We start from the raw sequence: 23,154 nt of genomic DNA on the forward strand, positions 1-23,154 counted from the left end.
CTGAAAGAAGAATTAAGAGTTTAATTGCTTCGATGATTATCCAATTCCGGTGTCACTCAAAGAACTATGGTTCTTAACTCGAATGAAGATGAAATCCACGACCCCAAAGTTCAAAGGCAGCTTCCTTTTATAACAACGCCTTTTCATTAGAATTTTAATAAGACAGTATTTCAAGCATAATGTTTTCATTATAACAAAATTACTATTTGCTAAAAACAAAACATTTCCAGATGTTTAACTTAATGTATATTTTTTTATTTATTATTAATGATGCTATAAAATTTAAAGACTAGATTCTAGATTTTTTTTCTCACTGGTTTTCAACAGCAACAATTCTTTTAAATTACTCTAAATCTAACATTGACAATAAAGTTTAAACTTTTAACTTTTTTCCCACTTACCACAACTATTGTGTAACCACTTCACACAGCTGGTTTTAGTCAGGTTAAAATGCAATAATCACTTGTATCCATTTATATAATTCCTTCCCTTGATTACCCAAATATAATATCCCACCGTACAACTCACCGGCAACAGTTTCCTTCAACCTTTTAAAAATAAATTTACCAGGAGTGGCGAAAATCAAAATTTATTTGTATCCCAATGCACTTATTGAATTAAATTTGAATCAAATCGAGTTCAAACATTAAATGTTTAAAAATGAAATTTTAAAATTCACGACACGTTTTACACTCTTCTATGCAACAAGGTTTTATTTAATAGTAGGCTATATTTTCGCGTCCGGGGTAAAACATTTTTTATCTCTCTGGATATTATAGTTTTATAAATAACCGTACAAAGTGTCGCGCGCCGAGCGTACAAGATAGGTTTCGAAAAATTAATCCGTGTATTTGATTGTAGAATAGAGTATTTGTATTAAACATTAAACAGATTTTAAATTTGGTGTATTAACATGTACGAATTTAAGTTATGATATTCTGATAGGATTTAAGGTCTGTATTGAATGAACTTATGACATAAATATAGAGTATAAAAAAAATCAATGTCCATTTAATAATACGGTGTATTTAGAAAAAGCCAAATTAAGACCGGAGAGATATAATAAAGTGAGTGTACTAGCGGGAAATGGAATGAATGATTAACATGATTTTAAGGTATGTTTATCATTATTATTGTTTATCATAATAATTGTTTATCATTAGTGGTGTTCATAACATTTTTGCAGACATCATTAAGATGTCATTATTTACATTTATATGCTACATATTCAAGCCAGTTTTAAAGAATAACTTAAGGCTTCAGCGTGTAGCAAAGTGTTTCATTTTATACTTATTTTATAGCTTCAAATTGTTTTCTAATTATTTTATATTTATAAGTAACGGTAGTACGATAGCGTCCCTGTATAATTATGCGTTAATGATAACGCGATGTGCTGTCACATATCTCAAAACGAGGTCATGTTTTAAACATATCTCATTAATAAAATCTTTGACTATATTAGCGGTACGCTGTATCTTGTATATAATATCTACATGTATATAGATAATATAGATACTATATAGAAGTGCACGTGTGAAAACTGTCTGTGTATATATGACATTAGTGCCCACGTTTTTTCTGAATATTTATATACTTTTGTTAAGCTAATCATATAATGTTGCTGTATAAAAACAATTAATTAGATAAAACATTAACATAACATTTGACATTAATATATATTTGGTTAAAATTTTCTAAGAATAAAAGTAACTTACGTACCTATAGATGCTCAGTTCATATTATATATCCAACATGGGTATATCACATGAAATAACTCACGTAAAGCACTCTTTTATATTTGCACAATATTCACAGATTAAGCAAAGTTCACCTTTTTTTATTTGAATCTACGTAATCCTTTTACACAAGTGACACCCATACACACAGATATCCAAAAACCAAGTTTTTATCAAACCTTTCTTTATCTCGAGTATTTTAGGCCGTAACTAATAAACCCCACTATTTTACATATCTTTTCCTTAATATGTACACCCTTACATCTTATTTAGCAATCCCAGTCGGTTTTATTTCCATTAAATGACCGAAAGAATCAGCACCTGTTTTTAATATAACTCCTTGCGAAAATTTAGAAGGTGTCCACCGTCTTCTATATACACTTAATTTTTCACGTATAAACAGTAAAACGAAAAGCAAATTTGAATTCAAAAGGGGCGGAGATAAGTTACGCATGTGTAATATATCACCCCATATTTATCTCCGGTGAATCCACTACTCTTAAACTGTCTATGATATCTTATTTTAAACGTAAAACAACTTTCTGAGCCAGTGAGTTGCCATTGAAATTGGTTGAAGCGAGAAAGAACACGAAGGAAATATGGATAGATTCGCCACGCGGAACGTACACTAGCTTTAAACAAACTGACAAAAATGGATATTTGGAGAAAACGTGCGATAGTGCGCTTATATTAAATTAACCCCTAATGTCTTAACGTAAATATACATGTACGGCGTCAGGGGAAGTGATAAATTGTGTGTAAGGTTTAAAAAGAACGGCGAAAGGATATGATACGTTCCTTGTATTGTACACGTTTAAATACAACAGGTGTGGGACTTTCATGTATGTAAGTAAACTTAAAGCTTATCTTTAATATAAACATTATGTTTAACATGTGTTTGAAATTTTATAGACGTTATGGAAAACGATAGGGTCGGTGTATATGTATATATATTAGACGTCGTGGGGCGATGTTTATTTAGACTATATGAAGTAAAATTATTGTTCAAGGTCTGTTCAGCGTTACCTTACAGATAAAACACTCGCCTTTAATATAGTATGCGATAAAGCAACTTTTAAAGCAAACCTAAAATAGATCTAAAGGTTTCTTTAACCGCTGATTAATTAAGAACGCTAAAGCGTGCTTTAAGAGCGAGTTTGACGGCATGGCTTGATTAATTGGAAAAGTAGTAGTAAATAGTGTGTATAATATATGCATACTAGATAAGAAAGTCCCGGTAGTTAACTACTGTATAATAAACTGGTCATAAGATAATTATTACCTAATCAGACAAGACAAACATTGCATTGCATTTCGGTATTTGTGCTAAAAATAGACACATAATCACCATAAAATCGGATATGTAGTATATCGGATATTAAGTATATCGGATATGGAGTATATCGGATATTGAGTATATCGGATACATTTCAATTATGCGCAATGCTTTTTTCGTGTTAAGAACAGACCCATATAGAGAATACAATAGACATTGGCAGCGTCTGATTGGTTAGAACTAAACGCATGCTCATGTTATGAAAAACCGATACATTGAGCCCAATAAAAAGGCAAATACACTTGCTAATTTTTTTTTATAGAAAATATGGGTACTGTCTGTAATGACTTTAGAAAATGGACATGCATGTTTTAATATACACTGATGAAGTTCACTTTGTATTATTAATTTACCATTGCAGTCCATCCACCTGGCAATACCTCAGCTTGTCATATGAAGAGATGAATATGACATTATATATAAATTTCCTTTTAATTAATAAGAGTTTTCAGAGTAAAGACCCTTTAGTATCTTGTTAATGTTACTTCGTCCGAGCACTTAAATTTACGTTTGATTACTTTATGTTTTCAAGCATTCAAAAGCGTCTTGCAATAACGTCATTTCTGGCCTAATTCATGCAAAAATATGGCTTCCTGTAACATGAAATTTCTTTTATAATACGTCACTTTTTAACGTCACTTTTCATTGGATAATCGTAACTTTTTTATTAACCATACACGTTTAAAGTAATTTTTATGTTTTTCCTGAATAATTATGCTGTATTTAGATTCATTAAAAACAATTATGGCACGTTATATGACCGTGTACGAGTTATATAAGCTCACAACTATGTTCCTGGGTCATATAATCAGGTACCTTCTTACATATTTATAATATTGGAGTTTGTATCCTGATTGCACTCTTTATGCCATTGAAATTTATTTAATAAGATTTTAAGCTAAATTACAATAATTTTCTGTCACACCTTAATCCATATAAGGCAAAAAAAACACCAACAACTGGTTTAATATTATCTTCGTGTCTTTACTACCCACAGCCCGACGGATACTACTAAATAAGGCATCAATTAAATCCGGGACAACAGCACACAACAACTCGTGATTTATAGATCCAATCAGTTCTGATATCCAATAGATTTACTATTGTACTCTGTACGATACCTAAATCACTCTACGATACCAAAACAGTTCCCCTGTGGAATAAAGTGCTCAGTCTACATAAAGAATTACTTTTCTAATTTCTGACAGACATAAATAGTCTGGATACCAATACTAGACGTCATGTCACTATCCATTGTGTTCTAATGTTGCTATAAATAAATCTGATAAAAAGCCAACGATTACCATAACAATATATATTTGTCAAAAGAATAAAAACATCCATAGCAACATATAATATATGTTCTTCATTCTCCGCAATCCCAGACTATAGTTTGGTTTTATACTTTTGAGATTTGATAATCGTTAACTTTACAGCGTTTAACATCTCGTGTTTACGATTTTGACGATCCTGTCGTAGACTGGTGGATGTTCCTCTACAGCCTTTATGGAACCATATGTACCATTAGATAAGAACAGAATATGTTAATGTGCAACAGAATCTAGATAAATTCAGCTATAACGATCTGTAAAAGTTAACATCCATACTTAATGTTCCTATTTGTAATAACCTGTGCAAAAGTCCAAAATTCAAAAGAGAAATGATTTTTTTTCCTGTTATATATTATTAAAGAGATTTGTTTAAAAGTCCATTTGCATAGTTACGTTTTTAATATAAACATGGCTTTGCAATATGAAAATCAGTATGCACCGTTTACGAGTGACCTTTGCTGACACTGACTTTTAGCTTAATGCATTCTATTTCGACATTTGCGAACAATTTTCTCAGTTTCGTCTCGTTGACAAGTTTAACTGTCAACAATAGCACTCCAAACATTAACTAGATTACTTAAAAGCCTGCACACATTGTTTCTTTGTCGACATCCAAATATATCAATAAACATGAAATCAATATTCCGATTATCTTGCAAGATCTGCAACACATCGACTTGGTGCAGTATCTATCTAATTTGAGTAATTCCTTTCATTTGCAAGAAAGAGATTTTTCCACTCCGGTTTTGTGAAGAATGTTCTGTATAATAAATATATCCAACAATGAAATTGTAAGGCTGATATAAAAGCCCTGTCAGACGAAATCCAAATTTCAAAACCTTAACTTTTCTCTCTCTGTTTTGGCGGAGAACGTAATAATATTACATAATGTTTTTTCTAATATATAATGTCGAAAGCTGTTGTTTTATTGTGCCACAAGCAGAGACGGTTGTTTTAACTTCCGTTATCTTAACGATAAACAGCGGAAGTGATAAAAAAAGGATATTAGATAGATGCAGGAGATATTGTGAATTACGCTCATGAACAATAAGGTAAATCTTTAAAGCTAAGTTTTATTTTAATTGAACACGACTAGTATGATATTATCATAAAATAGCTCATAAAGAGCTCACCGGAAATATCTTGAGTTGTGAAATAAAAAATCTAATCTAAATCTAATTTAGGATTCTGTTTTATAAAATTAAACATCTCTTACAGTTGTTTTCAATACAAATATGGCTATGCAAGTAAAGATACAACGTTAACGACGAGATTATATCTTTACGTTCTGTGACAATGAATTTAATTCCTGTCAATAATATGCACCATATTATTTCCTTGGAAATTTGTTTATAATGATTTGCCTTTTTGAGCGGACTGCATTATGTCAGTGATATTCATTTAACAAGATTTATAGCCAATTAAAACATGTTCTGTCAAACAATACCTAAAATTATTCAAAGTGAAATACCAGTTCTCTGATTTTAAGCTTGTTTAATATAATCTGCGTGTACCAATTATAGCAGGACGGATACTACAAAATACGGCATCAATTAAATCCCGGACAACATCACAAACTGTGATTTATAGATCTAATCAGTTCTGATATCCCATAGGCTTTACTATTGTACTCTGAACTATACCTAGATTACTCTCTGATACCAAACAGTTCCCCTGTGGAATAAAGTGCTCAGTCTACATAAAGAATTACTTTTTCTAATTTCTGACAGACATAAATAGTCTGGATACCAATACTAGACGTCATGTCACTATCCATTGTGTTCTAATGTTGCTATAAATAAATCTGATAAAAAGCCAACGATTACCATAACAATATATATTTGTCAAAAGAATAAAAACATCAACAGCAACATATAATATATGTTCTTAAACATTCTCCCACTCCCAGACTATGGTACGGTTTTATACTTTTGAGATTTGATAATCGTTAACTTTACAGCGTTTAACATCTCGTGTTTACGATTTTGACGATCCTGTCGTAGACTGGTAGATGTTTCTCTACAGCCTTTATGGAACCATATGTACTATTAGATAAGAACAGAATATGTTAATGTGCAAAAGCATCTAGATAAATTCAGCTATAACGATCTGTAAAAGTTAACATCCATACTTAATGTTCCTATTTGTAATATCCTTTGCAAAAGTCCAAAATTCGAAAGAGAAATGATTGTTTTATCTTGTACATTATTAAACAGATATATTGTGAAATACAAATGTACATTTGAATAGTTATGTTTTTAATATAATTATGGCTTTGCAATATGAACATCAGTATGCACCGTTTACGAGTGACCTTTGCTGACACTAAATATTGGCTTAATGCATTCTTTTTCGACATTTGCGAACAGATTTCTCAGTTTCGTTTAACTGTCAACAGTAGCATTCCGAACATTAACTAGATTACTTAAAAAACCTGCATGCATTGCTTATTTGTCTCAAAGGTCTTTCGACATCCAACTATATCAATAAACATGTAATCAATACTCCGATTATTTTGCAAGATCTGCATCACACCGTCTAAGTGCAGTATCTATCTAATTTGAGTAATTCCTTTCATTTGCAAGAATCCAAAATTCAAAAGAGATTTTTATCTCTCCGGTTTTGTGAAGATTGTTCTACATAATAAATATATCCTAAAACGAAATTGTAAGGTTGATAAAAAAAGCCCTGTCAGACGTATCCAAAAATTCAAAACCTTAACTTTTCTCTCTAGATGTTTTTGCGGAGAACGTAATAATATTACATAATGAAGTTTTTCTAACATATAATGTCAAAAGCTGTTGCTTTATTGTGCCACAAGCAGAGTTAGTTGTTTTAACTTCCGTTATCTAAACGATAAACAGCGGAAGTGATAAAAAGAGAGGAAATTAGGTAGATGCAGGAGATATTGTGAATTATGTTCATAAATAAATAGGTAAATCTCTAAAGCTAAGTGTTATATTCATTGAACAAGACTTGTGTGATATTATCATAAAATAGCATAAAGAGCTTACCGGAAATATCTTGAGTTGTGAAATAAAAATCTAATATAATCAAAATCTAATTTAGGATTCTGTTCTATAAAATTACAGATATATTAAGATATACATATAATGTTTTCAATACAAATATGGCCGTGCAAGTAAAGATGAATATACAGCTTTTACGAGCAACCCTTGCTCTAACTAAATGCAATCGATTAAACATTTGGAACAAAATAGTTTTATCTTTAATTCGACAATACGTTTCAAATGTATTCTGTTTTTTATGTGTTAATTCATATTCACTAACCAAGCGTTTATGTGTTACACTTGCCGTTCGCCGAAATAAATAACATGTTCATTATAAAAGACGGACTTCAATCATTTGTTTAAGTATCTGTTGCTTCTGTTTGATTGTCTAAAACACTTACAATAATTGGGTGTACAACCTTTATGAGTAACCTTTGCTTACACTTAATTTTGGATATTGTTATCTTAATTTAATTGTATAAAACACTTATAATTATCTGGTGTAATCTAAAGAAATATAAACTCGTTACCTAAAATTCGTTTTAGTAATGACAAATTTCGTCTACGTATGAATCTAAATCAACGCATCGTCTCAAAAGCATCACACCTTTTTTTTTTTCAGACAAAAATGCCAGTTTTCCTGTCTCTTTATATTCATATTTTGACCATCTATGGTGAGTAAAAATTAAAAAAAGATATATCTACATTGTATGAAGTCAAAACACGTTTATTTAATATTTACAAAGAGACTGTGTGGCAATTATCAATATTTTCTAATATCAAATTTTAGCATAGTATATCTATGTCTTAAATTGCTGTCAATTTATACACCAGTTTACGTACTTTGGAAACTTGCTTATAATGGTTTGTCTTTTGTAACGCGCTTCATATGAAAGTGATATCTTTTTCATTAGATTTATTTTTAAATCACTTTCTGTAAAGGTGAGACACCAATTCTCTGATTAACCTTGTTTAATTTAATCTTCGTGTTTTTTAACCTACCAATTATAGCAGGGCGGATACTACAAAATAAGGCATCAATTAAATCCCGGACAACATCACAATCTGTGATTTATAGATCTAATCAGTTCTGATATCCCATGGCTTTATTATTGTACCCTGACCTATACCTAGATCACTCTCCGATACCAAACAGTTTCCCTGTGGAATTACGAATTCAGTTTACATAAAGAATTACTTTTCCTATTTCTGACATAAACAGTCTGGAATCATATCACTGTCCATTGTGTTCTAATATTTCTATATATAGATAACTGATAAAGGGCCAACGATTACCATAACAATGTAGATGTATGTTTGTCATAGCAAACATATATGTTTTCAAATATCTCGCTATCCCAGACTATGATTTGGATTTATACTTTTGAGATTTGATAATCGTTATTTTTACAGGGTTAAACGTCTCTATTGCTTACAAATTTGACGTTTCTGTCGTAGACTAGTGGATGCTATATTACCGCCTTTATAGGCCCATACGTACCATTAGAAAAGAACAAATTATGTAAATGTGCAAAAGGAAGCAGATATTTTCAGCTATAACAATCTGTAAATAGCATCGTTATCATATAATGTTCTTATTCGTAAATCTTTTTTCAGGACAGGTCTGTTTTTGGTATGTACTTTAAGACGTTCATTTGTGAAAAAACTTACTTATCCCAAAAATTCATGACCAATTGTCAATAAAATAGAGGAAATTTATTGATCACTCATTAAATGGATGTTCTCATGATGCTTACACAATTCAGTGAAATTTAATGATCTCCTAAAGGCCGTTAATGAAAGGTTTATTTTCAAAAATTGTAATTGTGACACTGTAGTACTAATTGAAATCGAACTGAAGTCGCCCTGCCAGAACGAATCAACATTTTAAAACCTTTACTTTTCTCTCTCTGTTTTCGCAGAGAACTTACTTAATTAATATATAGTAACAAAATATAATTTTCTGTTAAAAAACAACACTTATGCTTTGTATCTTTATGATCCTTGACACGATTCCAAAATTCATAAAATAAATTACCTTTTTTTTTCTCAGGTTTTGCGAAGAAAGAATTCTATGTTATAAATATAATTTCGTGAAATATATGATATCCGAAGCTGCTGTTTTATTGCTTTACAAGCAGAGTCGGGTGTTTTAACTTCCGTTATCTTTACGATAAGCAGCGGAAGTGATAAAAAGAGAGAAAATTAGATGGATGCAGGAGATATTGTGAATTATACTTATAAATCATTAGAAAGATCTCTAAGCTAAATGTTTAATTAACTTCTCAAGTATGATACGTTCATAAAATAGCACAAAGAGCTTGCAATAGTAATCTTGTAATGTGAAATAAAAATAAGTCATATCTAAATTCTAATCAGTTATCTTTGTTATAAAAACATAGATTACTTAAAAATATATTATGATGTACATTTGCACAGTTACTTTTTCAATATAAATATGGCTATGTAAAATAAAACTGGGCATGACCCGTTTACGAGAGACCTTTACTGTCTTAATGCATTCTGTTTTGACACATGCAAACAGTTTCCTCCATTTCATCGCATCGAAAACTTAAACTTCAACAGTAGCAATCCGAACATAAACTACTTAAAAGCCTGCATTTTGTATTGTCTCAGAATTTACTTGGCATCCGAATTTAACCTAATACATGAAATCAATATTGCGATTATTTTGCTCGATTTGTAACGCAGTGTCCACCTAATTTCTTTAATTAATTCCAATCATCGTGTTAAACAAATAAATCATTTTTTTCCGGAAATTGTGATGAAGTATCATCAAAATATTTCCATTAGAAACTTTGTTGACAGATAAGTTGAGGACTACCAGCATCCATATCGTGAATTTGTAATGATGTTGCTGTTGTTTTTGTTGATAAAATATACAATTATATGTTTATAAGCCTAAATCATCAGAAGTATTACTATCAAAGGTTATAATAATTTCACATCTCATATCAAAATTTTATTTCTCATTCTGTGAACTTATTATCACCAAAATGTCATGTCATAGTAACAAAACAATATTATGTAACATTTGCCATTCGCCGGAGATATTTCTTTGATAATCATTGAAAAAACGGACTTCAATTATTTGTTCAGTTTGTTGTCATTATTGGATTGTTTAAAAAAAACCACTTACAATAACTTGATATAATCTTAGATACATATATTCTAGAATTCCTTATGCTAATGGCAAATCGTAAATCAAAGTATCGTCTCAAAAGCAAAACACTATAATATATAAATATATCATTGACGTTTATTCTTGAAACTTACCAAATATGTTTACTTTCTTTATATGATGTTATGTCAAGTTCTGTTACTCTGCCTTTGATCTCTGTCATTATTAGGCCCTTTATATTACCTTTGAATTTTGGATATAATAACTTGTGTTTTTGATTGCGCTGTATATGTTAATGATATCATTAAAAAAAATTATAACTAAATTACATTTATTTTCTGTCAAACAATACCTAAATTTATTTTAGGTAAGATACCAATTCTCTGATTAAGCTTGCTTAATTTAGTCTTCATGTACTTTAACGTTTCTCCCGAACACAATCACACAACAATATGTGATTTATAGATCCAATCAGTTCTCATATCCCATGGCTTTATTTTACGTAAGTCACTATCCGATTCAAAACAGTTTTCATGAGGAATAAAGAACTCAGTATACATAAAGAAGTACTTTCTTTATTTCTGACATACATAAAGAGTTCATGTCAGTCTCAATTTTATTGCAATGTTACCATATATATAGCTGATAAAAAGCCAACGATTACATTAATAATTTAAATATTTGTCAAAAGAATAACTAGTAACTGCAACATGTAATATACATTATCTCTATCCCAGAGTATCATTTGGTTTGTTACTTAAACGATTGTTTAACGTCTCGTGTTTACGATTTGACGATTTTGTCGTAGCCTAGTGGATGCTACCGTACCATGCGTCAATTAAATGGTCACTTTACGACCTTTATGCAAGGGTTGCTTTTTTAATAACAGTAATTGTGACGCTGCATTACTAAATAAAATGAAATAATGTAATTGCCATCAAACGTTTTCCTAAATTAACAAACTGTTTCCACTGAATTTCCCAAATTTAAGTCGAAGGCTTTTTCTCAATTTCTAGGATAAAACCCTGCCGGACGAATCCAAATGTCAAAAACTTAACTTTCCTCTCTCTCGTTTTTTCAGAGAACATTATAATATAAAATGATAAATAACATTTTGTCTTATACATGTATGCGTATAAAGTAAAAACTGTTGTTTTATAACTTAACAAGAAGAGTAGGCTGTTTTAACTTCCGTTATCTTCACGATAAACAGCGGAAGTGATAAAAAGAGAGGAAATTAGGTAGATGCAGGAGATATTGTGAATTATGCTCATAAATCATTAAATAAATATGTAAACTAAGTGTTATTTGAATTGATCAAGTATGATATGTTCATAAACCAGCAGAAACAGCTTGTCATATAAATCTCAAAATGTGAAATAAAAACTAATCTGATCTAAATCTGTATTATAGATTTTTATTATTTCGATTATCAAGGGTAAAAATTCGCATATAAAAATTTTGCCCAATAAATGGAATAAAAATTGAAATTAAAGTTAGATGTGACTTTGTGCACCTTTTGTCCAAAGCATTTCTTTTCGACGTTTGAATTTTTTAAAGGGTTTATTGCCCTAAAGTTTCAAATAGCATTCGACATAAACTCTGAAATGGTTTATTTTTTTTTTTATTTTTTTTCATTGAATATACCAAAATGATCAACATTGTGTTCATCTTGTCATAACTATTGTAACAGATCTTTTTGGTGTACTGTCAGTCTAATTTGCCTCAATAGATTCTGGACAACGCGTAAACAAAACATGTTTCCATTAAAAGCTAGAAATTGAATAGCATCACCAAAATATTTTTCTAAGAAATTTAATTGACGGATAAGTTTAAGACTGCCACTAACCAAAATGTAAACTTGTATAAATTTACCTTGTCTTAGTTGATATGTAATTTACAATTTTATGAAATTTATATTTCAAAAGTTAACTAACAAACCTTTTTCAATTTGACATATTACCTTTACAAAATATTAATTTTAAAAATGAAAAAATTTCAAAAATTTCAATTTCATTTTTTTGTAAAATTTACATTCACAAAAAGTCATTTGGGAAACCAACGTTAATTTTTAAAAATTGCAATTTTGATGAAGATTGTTATAATTTTCATAGAAGACAGACTTCATTGTGTTTAGCAAATGAAACTTTTTTTCTAGGAAAAGCTAGAAATTGTATTCAATTGTCATCAAAATAGTTTCCTAAGAAACTTTGTTGACATATAATTTGAGGACTACAAACACTCAAAACATGAATCTTGTTTTTGTTGATAGAATATGTTTATAAATCATGTGTTATATCATCAATAATATTACTCTCCAATAATAATCTTTAAAGCGAGATTATTACAATTTTAGATATCATATCAAATTTTAATACCTTATACCACCAAAATGTCATGGCAACAAAAACGTTATAATGTAACATTTGCCATTCGGCGGAGAAATTCCTTTGATTGGCATAGAAGAAGGACTTCAATTATTTGTTCAAGTATTTGTTGCCTTTATTGGATTGTAAGAAAAACACTTACAATAATTCTATATAATCTGAGAAAAACGAGTATGTTCACAGTAAGTTCCTCTGTCTATTGGCAAATTTTGTCTTCCTATGAATGTAAATTAAACATCGTCTCAAAAGCAACACTGTATTATATTATGTTATTTTGGCAATAAAATTTAAAGTTATTGTTGACATATTTTTCTGTTCTTAACTTCTGAGCTGTTTTCTAAGTCATGTCGTATTCATTTTCAGATATTATTAATTTTACATTTTAATTTGAGATTTAACTTTTCAAACAAAGATAATCATTAATCTATGTGACCGAAGGAACTTCCATTGAATATTATTGAATATTATTTTTACATTCATGATTATCTCTCTGTTACCAGGAATTACACGAGTTATTTTAGATTACACTCCTTTTCAAAGGTTTATTGATGAAATAATATCTAGGTTACTAGTACTTTATTTGACGTATGGCACATTTTGTTCTTTGACGTAACTCATTAAGTTAAATGTTTACCTAATTTCATGGAAAAGGTGACCATAAGACGTTTTTCTGACCTTGCAATTAAAATAACTGTGTAAAATGCTTCTTTATTGACCTAAATTGGCTAGTAAGTGGGTCTAATTTACAATCATTTCCACTGGGATTAACCCAGGACACCAGAAATTGCTACATCCTGAAGACCAAGGCATTATGTAGAGAAGTAATACGTATCCTACGTTATGTCACGATTGGTTGTTTAGAAAATATATATCAAATATAAAGTTAAGTGTAGAAAAATGCACAGTTTGTGTCCAAAAGTGCATGAATATAATCACGAAGACTTGTAGGACTTATTGAATTAATTCAAAACATTTGAACGAGAAATCGTGCATTATTATATTACAATGCAAGAATGAAATAATATATATATCCATTCGAAAATGCTGATAGAACGATAATTGATAAAAAAATATGTTGAACTACATTTGGCGGAAAAGTAATTGTCCTGACGTTATTTGGTTTGATGGTATCTAATCTCAGGTCATAGGACGTACAATAATTTCTTTTATAGCCTTGCAATTATGCGTCTGACTGCCATGTGTGTTTGATTGGGGAAATAGTGTGAAGCGTGTTAGATAAATAAGAGCCTAGGTTCTTTTTTGTAATGTTTTTGTCATGATTATTAACTTCCCGAAAATTCAACAACACATTTATGTTGAATGTACCGATGCTATCTTTCACTTTTCTACAACTCTACATTAAAATGCTTGAAACTGATCAAAAGTTGAATATTTGATTATTAGATTAAGATGCACCGAAATTTAATTAAAACGAAAACAAAGATATATCTGGATATTAGCCGCAAATTATAAGGTGTGTTAACGATATCACTTAATATCCATCAGTCGAGATAGACATCATCCGCAGGCCGTGCGTACATACAAATGCATTAATTGTATTATTTACATTTACTTTGTGCTTTACTTGGTGGTCTCTTGCGTTCGGCAGTACATGACCAAGCTCTGTGGATTTGCCTTAAAACCAAAGTAAATAAATCAAATTTTACCTGAACATAGACACTGCTGTTTCGAAGATGTTTTATTAAAGCTATGCACGCATGTTAAGAGCAGTGCACATCACTTGACTTCCCATAATGCAAATACACATTCAGAAGGATTGGCCGGTAATAAAACCGTAATAAATAGTTCTTTTGAATTGATCTAGCTTGCATAATTTGTTTTAACTAGATTTTGTTTTAACTAGTCATAAATGTTATTCTTTAAACCTTGATTTTAAGTTTGGTTTTGAATTAATTTTTTTTAGTAAAATGCTTTGATTTTCAGTTGATAATTATTATAATTTTCATTTTGTGACTAATCGGTAATTACACTTTGTTTTTTTATCTTTTTTATCTAATATTATGATAGAAAGACACGGTATGTTCATTTTTACAGATTGATATTGTGGTTTAAGATTTGAAATCACAACTAATGATTGAGTTATAAATTAAACAAGGATGTTAATGCACAAGTTATCAGAAATGTTTACTTAAAAGTTTGTTAACATTGCACTTGAAATAAATATGGGATGGTTTAAATATATTCGTATTACGACACCCAAATAATGTTAAGTATTTGTCATGCATATATCATTTTTATTTTTTAGCTCATATAGTTTGCATCATCCACGCTCGGTTATAAAATATCATGAACATTACAGCACGAGTTACAAATCATATCTAGTTCTTTGTTTAAGCTGTAAGTCTGAAATTAAAAGGTACCTTTGACGAAGAGGTGAACGTGTTGGGTTATTCTAGAGTTACCTGATCCAGTATTTTAATTTGCTGGTCCAATACTACTATGTCTTGTGCAATAACTTTATGTCTTGTGCAGTACTTTCATGTTTAGTCCAATACTTCCATGCGCTTTTCAAATACTTCCATGCGTTGGTCCAATGCCTCCACTTGCTGGTCCAATAGTTCCATTTGCAGGTCGAATACTTCTATGTTTTGTGCAATGCTTTCATGTATTGTCCAATACTTTCATGCGCTTTTCAAATAATTTCATGCGCTTGTCCAATACCTTCACGTGCTGATACAAAAATTTCATGTGCAAATACAAAGTAGCAGTTTTGTTTTTGTATAAGACTAAGATTTGGTTCACCGTACAAATATATGTAGTATCTATATATCTATATGTTAGGTCAACGTCTTATTATATTTATCGTCTCACTCACGGAACGCTTCCTTCCTTATACCATGATCTGTTAAATCAATCTTAAAGCCACCATCTGTCTAGATATGGTATACAACAAATGATTGTAGTGACGTAATTCACACACGAACACTTATTTTCGGGTTGATCGATTGGTCTTTTACTCTATTATCAATTGCATAAGAATTATAACACATCTATAACTTGCATCGGTCCAGACTTACTTGTCTTGTAAAATACCATCATCGTAGAAGGTAAAGCGTCGAAACAAGTAAGAATTGATTTGAAGTCATATGACATTCCATGATATTATAGCAAAGGACCTCTATTATGTATAAATGTTATGATATTAAAAACCTTTTCATGCTTAAAAAGAGTAAGCTTTTTACTCTCTGTATTATGTAGCCGGGTGCTTGTGATTGCAATTACCAGTACCGTCCATGAACAGGCTCAATCAAACCGAGTCTGCAACATTTTCAATTTTGCCGTGCTGTGCTTTCTTCAGGGATTTTGTTTTTCTCTATGATACCTGTACTCAACATCACAGGGACAACAATATTATAAAGCTAATATTGAATTGTAGACAACATTTAACGATCGCCATACAATATGAAACTTTTCGAAATCTAATGAAATATGAAGACGTAAGATTCTGAGTCTTATTGCTTTTTTGAACAACCCTCGTATATAACACACTCGGTGCAAAAATGTATAAACGTTGCCATTTATTTGCGTTTGGCTATTTACTGCCAGTTATTATTATACAATTGGGCAACACGTCGTGCCAAATACTATCATGGTATTCCCTTGATGCCATCTTCAACTTTGTTATGTCTGTGTCACATCCAGCGTAACACATATCAATAAGACTTTTCAAAATCATTTTACTCTAGGAGGACATATTGGTGTGATGACGAGAAAAATGATTTGATCTATTTCTTGATGGAATGAATAGTTTTTTTTTTATTAGAAGCGGGTTTGAAGTATATATGAATATTCCCATTAGTACCATACCCATCTTATTGTTGGAAACATTGTACCAGATTATAGTAGAATGCAATATTACAGTTCTTTGCGTAGAGGCCTTTGTAATTCTATTTTATGTTACTTTTTATGACATTTCCGTGTACAACAAACTGTAAACCTTCATTTAACCAACTATATTTTGGATATATGTTGGTATAAATGTAAAATAGAGTAAGCTTATGCAATGGTATGCACAAATAATCCGCGGATGAAAAAGATTGCAATTCTTTTGTTTAACAAAACATATGTTTTGATATACACTGACACTGAAGCTCATAAAAACTTCCGAAGGAAAATATACGTAATTATTAATCAACAAAATTCCCAGAAAACCTTTGTAACACAAGATGTATTAGTCTAGCATATAAATGAAATGATAAAAAAACAACAACAACAAAAACACAGCATCTCTTCAATAATGATTTGTGACAAATTGGTCCAAGCTGCAGGATTCCGACCTTTATACGTTTGTTTTAAAGTTTAATTTGATACATTGGCGTAATTAGAACCACCTTTTGTTCTTTCTGGAAATTAAATTAACTTTAAAAGTATTAATCTAAACGAAAAACGCAGTTAATTGATTCAAATTTAAAATGTTTGATTAAGCAGTATGTTTGTGTAGCATACTTAAATATCAATTCATTGTATTCGTTATATCTTTACTTAGATACACGTGTACTTAACTTTTTCAAAAACATATATTAATGATTCCTTTAGATACATATATTGATAATTTATTTAGTGATTTAACTAAAGCTCCATGCATTAAGTATACACAATTTGATTTTTTGACACCTGTTTGATCAAAGTGCGTGATTAATTTCCAAGTGAATAATTACCACGTCAAGGATAAAAATGTAGATTCATTTCCTAAGATACCAAAACTGTATCAAATATCTATATGTTTTACAAGTAGCGGCATCACTTACACATATGAGATACTGCGTACAAAGCACTTATCACAATACTAAGGATTCACTTACACCAAACTGTAACATGAGCCAAAAATCATGCGTCTGTATCCAACAGAGACAGTGCTTTAAATGTAGATTATAATCAATTTTAACGATCACCGCCCTTCGCTTTTTAAATCATTGAAAAGCGAAAATTTTGAAAATTTAAAAAAGTGAAAATTGAAAACGATGCAAAAGTAGTGTGGCATATAATTCAAAATTAAATGTTCTTACAAGGCATATAACGGTGCAGTGTATATAACATTACAAAATATTGAATAACAAAGAATGTACGAAGACAACCTTAGAGATTCACAAAATGAATATTTACAATTTGATTATGGAGTTGTAATCACTTTTAAAACACATCATTGAATGTACTATCATCTTATATAGTTTCCTAATTCTCCTTTAAGACACTCTTTCTTATTTGGGGACCATGCGGTGCTTTTTATGGAACTTAACAAATGTGTCACATTGAAAAGTCCTTTATAATCATACGAGCACAACTGCGGATGTTTCAAAGTTCAACTTTACACCATTTCATGTTTAAATATATAAATCTGCTGATGCCTTAGCTATGGGGTGTAGACAGTAACTTGCACATACCAGAGTCGTCCTTGAACATGATCAGTCAAACCGAGCCTATAACATTTTCAATTTTGCCGAATATGTGCGCTCTTTAAGGTTACGTTTTTATCTATTTTTTTTTGCTAAATTTTTGTCCAAAGATCCAACATTTGAACACTAACCAGAAATTGTTCTTATACAGCGAAGCAGCGTCCCCAACGTAAACCTGTATACTTTATTGTGATTTCTACGTATCGTTCTTCGTTGCAGACGACACATTTAACTTCTCATCATTTTCATTCACTCCCGTCCAAGATTAGAATAAGAAAAGTATTATATGGGTCTTGACTTGACAGACTGATTGGTTTCCACAGTTTTATGTCTTTGTGCTCGATTACAATCGTGAAGAAAGTATTGCTCAGCTGGTGTCGATTTTTAAGACTGACATGTTAGTCTTGCTAGTCAGCATAAACAGAAGAAAATGTATTTAACAATACACTGTGATAAATTTAAGCTAGTGATTCTTAGTACACGGCCACAGTTTATTGTCTTTCAGGCTTCATCTATTGTAATAATATGGTTTGGTGAAAGTTAGAGAAATCTCGTTTAAGATAACATTGTGTATTATCTGTCATCATCTATTTCAATTCTATGTGTTTTTATACGTAAAGATTAGCTATTGGCTTTGTTTATTGATTCCATTACTGCTAGCGTTATAGACTGAGTATAGATTAAGCCGGTGCTAGGGACAGGACGTGTTGCAATTTCAAAAGTTACATTTTCGGTCATGATACCGAGTCTACCTTGTTTAACTATATGTTTTGTTGTTTCCTGCAACATTTTTAGTTTTGCCGTGATGGGCTTCCTTACGGGATCATTTTCTTTCTCTATTTTTTGCAATTGAGGGATCGCTCCGTTTTTGTTTGTTTGGTTTTACTGCTCACCAATACAATTAAGACCCTGCGCCGAGACAGGAAAGTTGGTTTTGTCTAACTAAGGCTGTAAAAACTAAAAGCAACAATTAACATTTTTTCGCACCATGAGCAATTTGTCAATGTATCCATTAAAACATGTCAAACTACTTCAAGACCGACTTGTCCACGGCAAATAAATGATAACCTCCGTATAATCACATATGCAGCTTTTTCGAAATGCCTTTGTCCGGCGATCTTCAATGTTTCCTTTTTTTCTGTCATGTTATCGTTGGATTATTTTTGTTCTTTTTATCTTGTCACAAAAACATACAATGTGCATTATCCTGTTTAGCTTGCAGTTTGGACGAATATAACGATATAATTGTTAAAGTATATTTCTCTCCATAACAGAGTACTATTTCAGCTATGTACGAGTATTATCAGTTATTGAAACACCATTGTCAACGAAACGTGCCAAGTATATTCTCTTGACACACTCGTAAAATATATTATGTCTGTGCTGCCACAGCCAGATGAAGGTCATGTCAATAAGACTTTTCAAAACTGTTTAACTTGGATAACAATGGTTGCATAAATATACAAAATGGTTTATCTGTTAATTCAGGCATCAATTGTTTTATAAAGCACACTACGTTTTATAGTTTGCAAAAAGAAGGCTAAGGTTTTTGATAGGTTCATTAAAATGAATAACTGAGTGATATTGCATTTCTACATTATCTCTCATGAATAGACTCAATCAAACCGAGTCTTAAATTTTTATATAACTTTGTTGTTTTTATTCCTTCGTAGGGATCAACCCTTTTTGAGTTGTTTTATCGTCAATTTTAGTATTCAAGACACATATTTAATTATAATCGAATATTCTAAATTTTACACATATGCATTCTGTGTTTAATTTCCAGGACAAACAATGTTGATAGGAATATACAGTAATAAGAGAAAAGTCTACGTATAAAAATCTATCGAATGAAGTATTAAAATAAAGTGTTGTAAAACATTGTTGTAAGCATGGTTCTGTAAATAATATTTTCTGACAAACATTTTATCAAGATGTACGAGAAATAAATATAAAACGGAGACACATTGTCTAAGTTGCTACATTTATCTGGGAAATAAACGTCTGTTCCTTAATGACGGATAAAACCTTTGACCATTATATATCTTGACCATCTTTCAAAGCCTATTTTGTTAAGCATTATGTTGTATTTGAGAAGACTTGTCATGCCTTGGTTTGCAGATCTTAATGCTGGGGGTATTTAAAATCTAGTTTGGAAATAGATCTCTTTGGGATCATTTCAAGCCAATTTATGTGTCTTTAATTAGGCGTAAATCAGTTTTGTTCATGAAAAATGTGTGTGTTCTCAATATGAATTCCCCATGGGTATTCTTTATACATAGACATATATTCCCTGTTGTCATGAGCAAATCTTTCGTGTGCCTATTTTGTCAAATAATGGATCAGGTTTAGAAATATGACGCATCGCCCAAGTTGCCAAGGATCGAATAAATGGCTAAATATTAGCGTAAATCTACTATTTCTAACAATCTACTTTTATTCTAGTTAGAATTTTTATTACATGAAAAAGTTCTACATTTACATGAAACACATAGAAGCATATATAAATTAAACTGTCTTCTTTTATTAAAAAAGATCAAGAAAAAGTGAGTTTTGATTCCAAATATTTATGAAGGCAGTGAACGACAGTTTTAATATTGCATTTAAATTTATCATTATTAATTTGCTAGAAGTTGACACACGTGTATAAAAAGTTAAGAAAATTGATAAAGTGCGAAGTATCTGGTACTATTCTCCATAAAATGTTCATAACAGGAAATTAATTAGTCTAGGATTATAATATTACCAAGGAAGTTAAGGTGCGGCGTTCCTCTTTAATTTTTTATGATGAATTAATTCGGACAGCAAAAGTTCGAGCGTTAGTGCATTATTTTCAGAATTACAATTTACATATTGACTGAATTCGTTCACAAAGATTAAAGTGACATTATGCCCATCCAAGGGTGTATAGTGAGTGAACGGGCGAAAGTCAAAATATGTTTTCCTTTTGCCATAATTTCTTTTAATTTAATAATTAAGTTCGCGTAAACAAAGAATAACTCACAGATTCAAACAAAATTTCTGTAAATATCCATAAGAATTTACCTATAACGCTTACTTTATAGAAAGAGTGGGGCAGTCTTTTTAATTTTTAGACAGATTTATATTTTTTTCCTAAACATTTTCCAATATCAACTGTTGGTCATTTACCATTTTGACAGTCAATTTTTTTTTTCAAATATAAAGTTAATTTAGCTCAACTTGACCATGAAAATATTAGCATAATGCCACTTTAATAATTCCGTTTTTTTTTTATTTAATTTGTTAAGGTCCTTTAGGCTTCAGAAATGATATCATTTTCATTTCTCAGAAACTTTTTAGTTTTGGTATCTTTTTATAGTTTCAAACAAAATACTCATTTGCTATATACATGAGCTATCGTTTCCTTTGTTGGTAATTAGAAAATTAAAGTGAATTAATTTTTTGTATGGAAGTCAAAATACTACTATGTACCATTACGACAAATAACCGCACCTAATTGTTAAACGTCTTACATGGTATAAGTCCATTTAAAAACACTATTAAACACGTGTAGAATTAAAAATATGGAATTCTTAGGCATATTGTGCATTAAAATCATGTTTACTGCTAATTAGATGTGTGTTTTTGCCAGAGAAAATAAAATTCTTAACTTTGCAGCAGTCTTTAAAAGTTATAATATAAAAAAAACAACAATTACACTTATCAATTAAAATCGACCACATATAAACCACATATAGTTTATATTAAATTCATTCCTCACAAACACTAATACATATCTGTTTCATCTATCCAGTTAAGATCAATGATAATTGTATGCAGCGTCCTGTGCCCCAGACGACAAATTTAAACTTCCCATTATTTTCACACTCTCTCGTCTGCTATTAGAATAAGAAAAACATTATGTCCTATATAGACCTTGATCGGCTAGAAAGATTGATTAGAGTTTTTAACAGATGTATTTCATGTATTCCATATAAATTTTGTTGTTTGTTTATTAAATAAAAGACTTAATTTCGATTTTTACTTAAAATGGAAAAAGCCATTCCCGGGGTTAGCCAAAGTCATCTTTCCTGTTTCGGCGCCATATGATCTAAACTGTGTTGGTGCGCCGTAAAACCAAACGAACAAACAGTGTTAAAGAAAAACATTTTAAAGACCTTGGGTCTTAACAGATGCATTTCATGTACTCGATTTTTATTTTGTTGTATCTTTATAGAATATCGAATTAATTTCGATTTTTCTACAACTGGAACAAACAGAGAATTAAAAGACAAAAAATAAACAATGCTGTTTTGTCGATTGTATCATTTTCGAAACAGGTTTCACTTAACATAACAGTATAACTTGGCTCTGTGCGTTTGTTAACGACCGTTTCCGATCTTGGAATTAATATAATGTAAGTATTGGTAATAAAAATATTTCCTATTCCATATACCAGGCAAACCCTTGTCACTGTGTAATATTTCCAATCAATCATCGAGACATCGGCTGCAGAAATTTGCTGTTCTTACCCACTACAATTGTAAAACCTGCTGATTGTTTCGACTTCTTTAGTCGTCAGTCTTATAAATCATCTCGTTTGTACACTCAAGTAAATCTCGCACAATATATGGAGGGATGTTTCATGCTTGAAGTTATTGACATATATCTGTGTGTTATGCCATGGACACTGAAATGTTCATACATACTATTGGTTATCATGCTTTTAATATTTCAGTTTGAATTATATTTTATCTTGCTCAATGTTGTGCTAGGTGCGTCCGTGACCCAGTGGTTAAGGTCGTCATACCACTTATCGCTTTAGGTTCGAATCCC

General features: G+C 30.7%; 1 protein-coding gene across 1 annotated transcript in view; it reads left to right on the plus strand.

Moving 5' to 3' along the window:
* The first annotated feature begins 1,722 nt into the window (after window positions 1-1,722).
* The window catches only part of LOC132741026 (uncharacterized), a 106,153-nt gene continuing 84,721 nt past the window's right edge, over window positions 1,723-23,154 (plus strand). Inside the window, exon 1 of the mRNA XM_060729105.1 lies at window positions 1,723-2,582. The gene's annotated coding sequence lies outside the window, so the exon portion shown is untranslated. The remainder of the gene's footprint in view (window positions 2,583-23,154) is intronic.

Source organism: Ruditapes philippinarum, unplaced genomic scaffold (assembly GCF_026571515.1).
Source record: "Ruditapes philippinarum isolate M1 unplaced genomic scaffold, ASM2657151v2 ctg204_1_1_1_1, whole genome shotgun sequence".
In the NCBI taxonomy this organism is placed as follows: domain Eukaryota; kingdom Metazoa; phylum Mollusca; class Bivalvia; order Venerida; family Veneridae; genus Ruditapes; species Ruditapes philippinarum.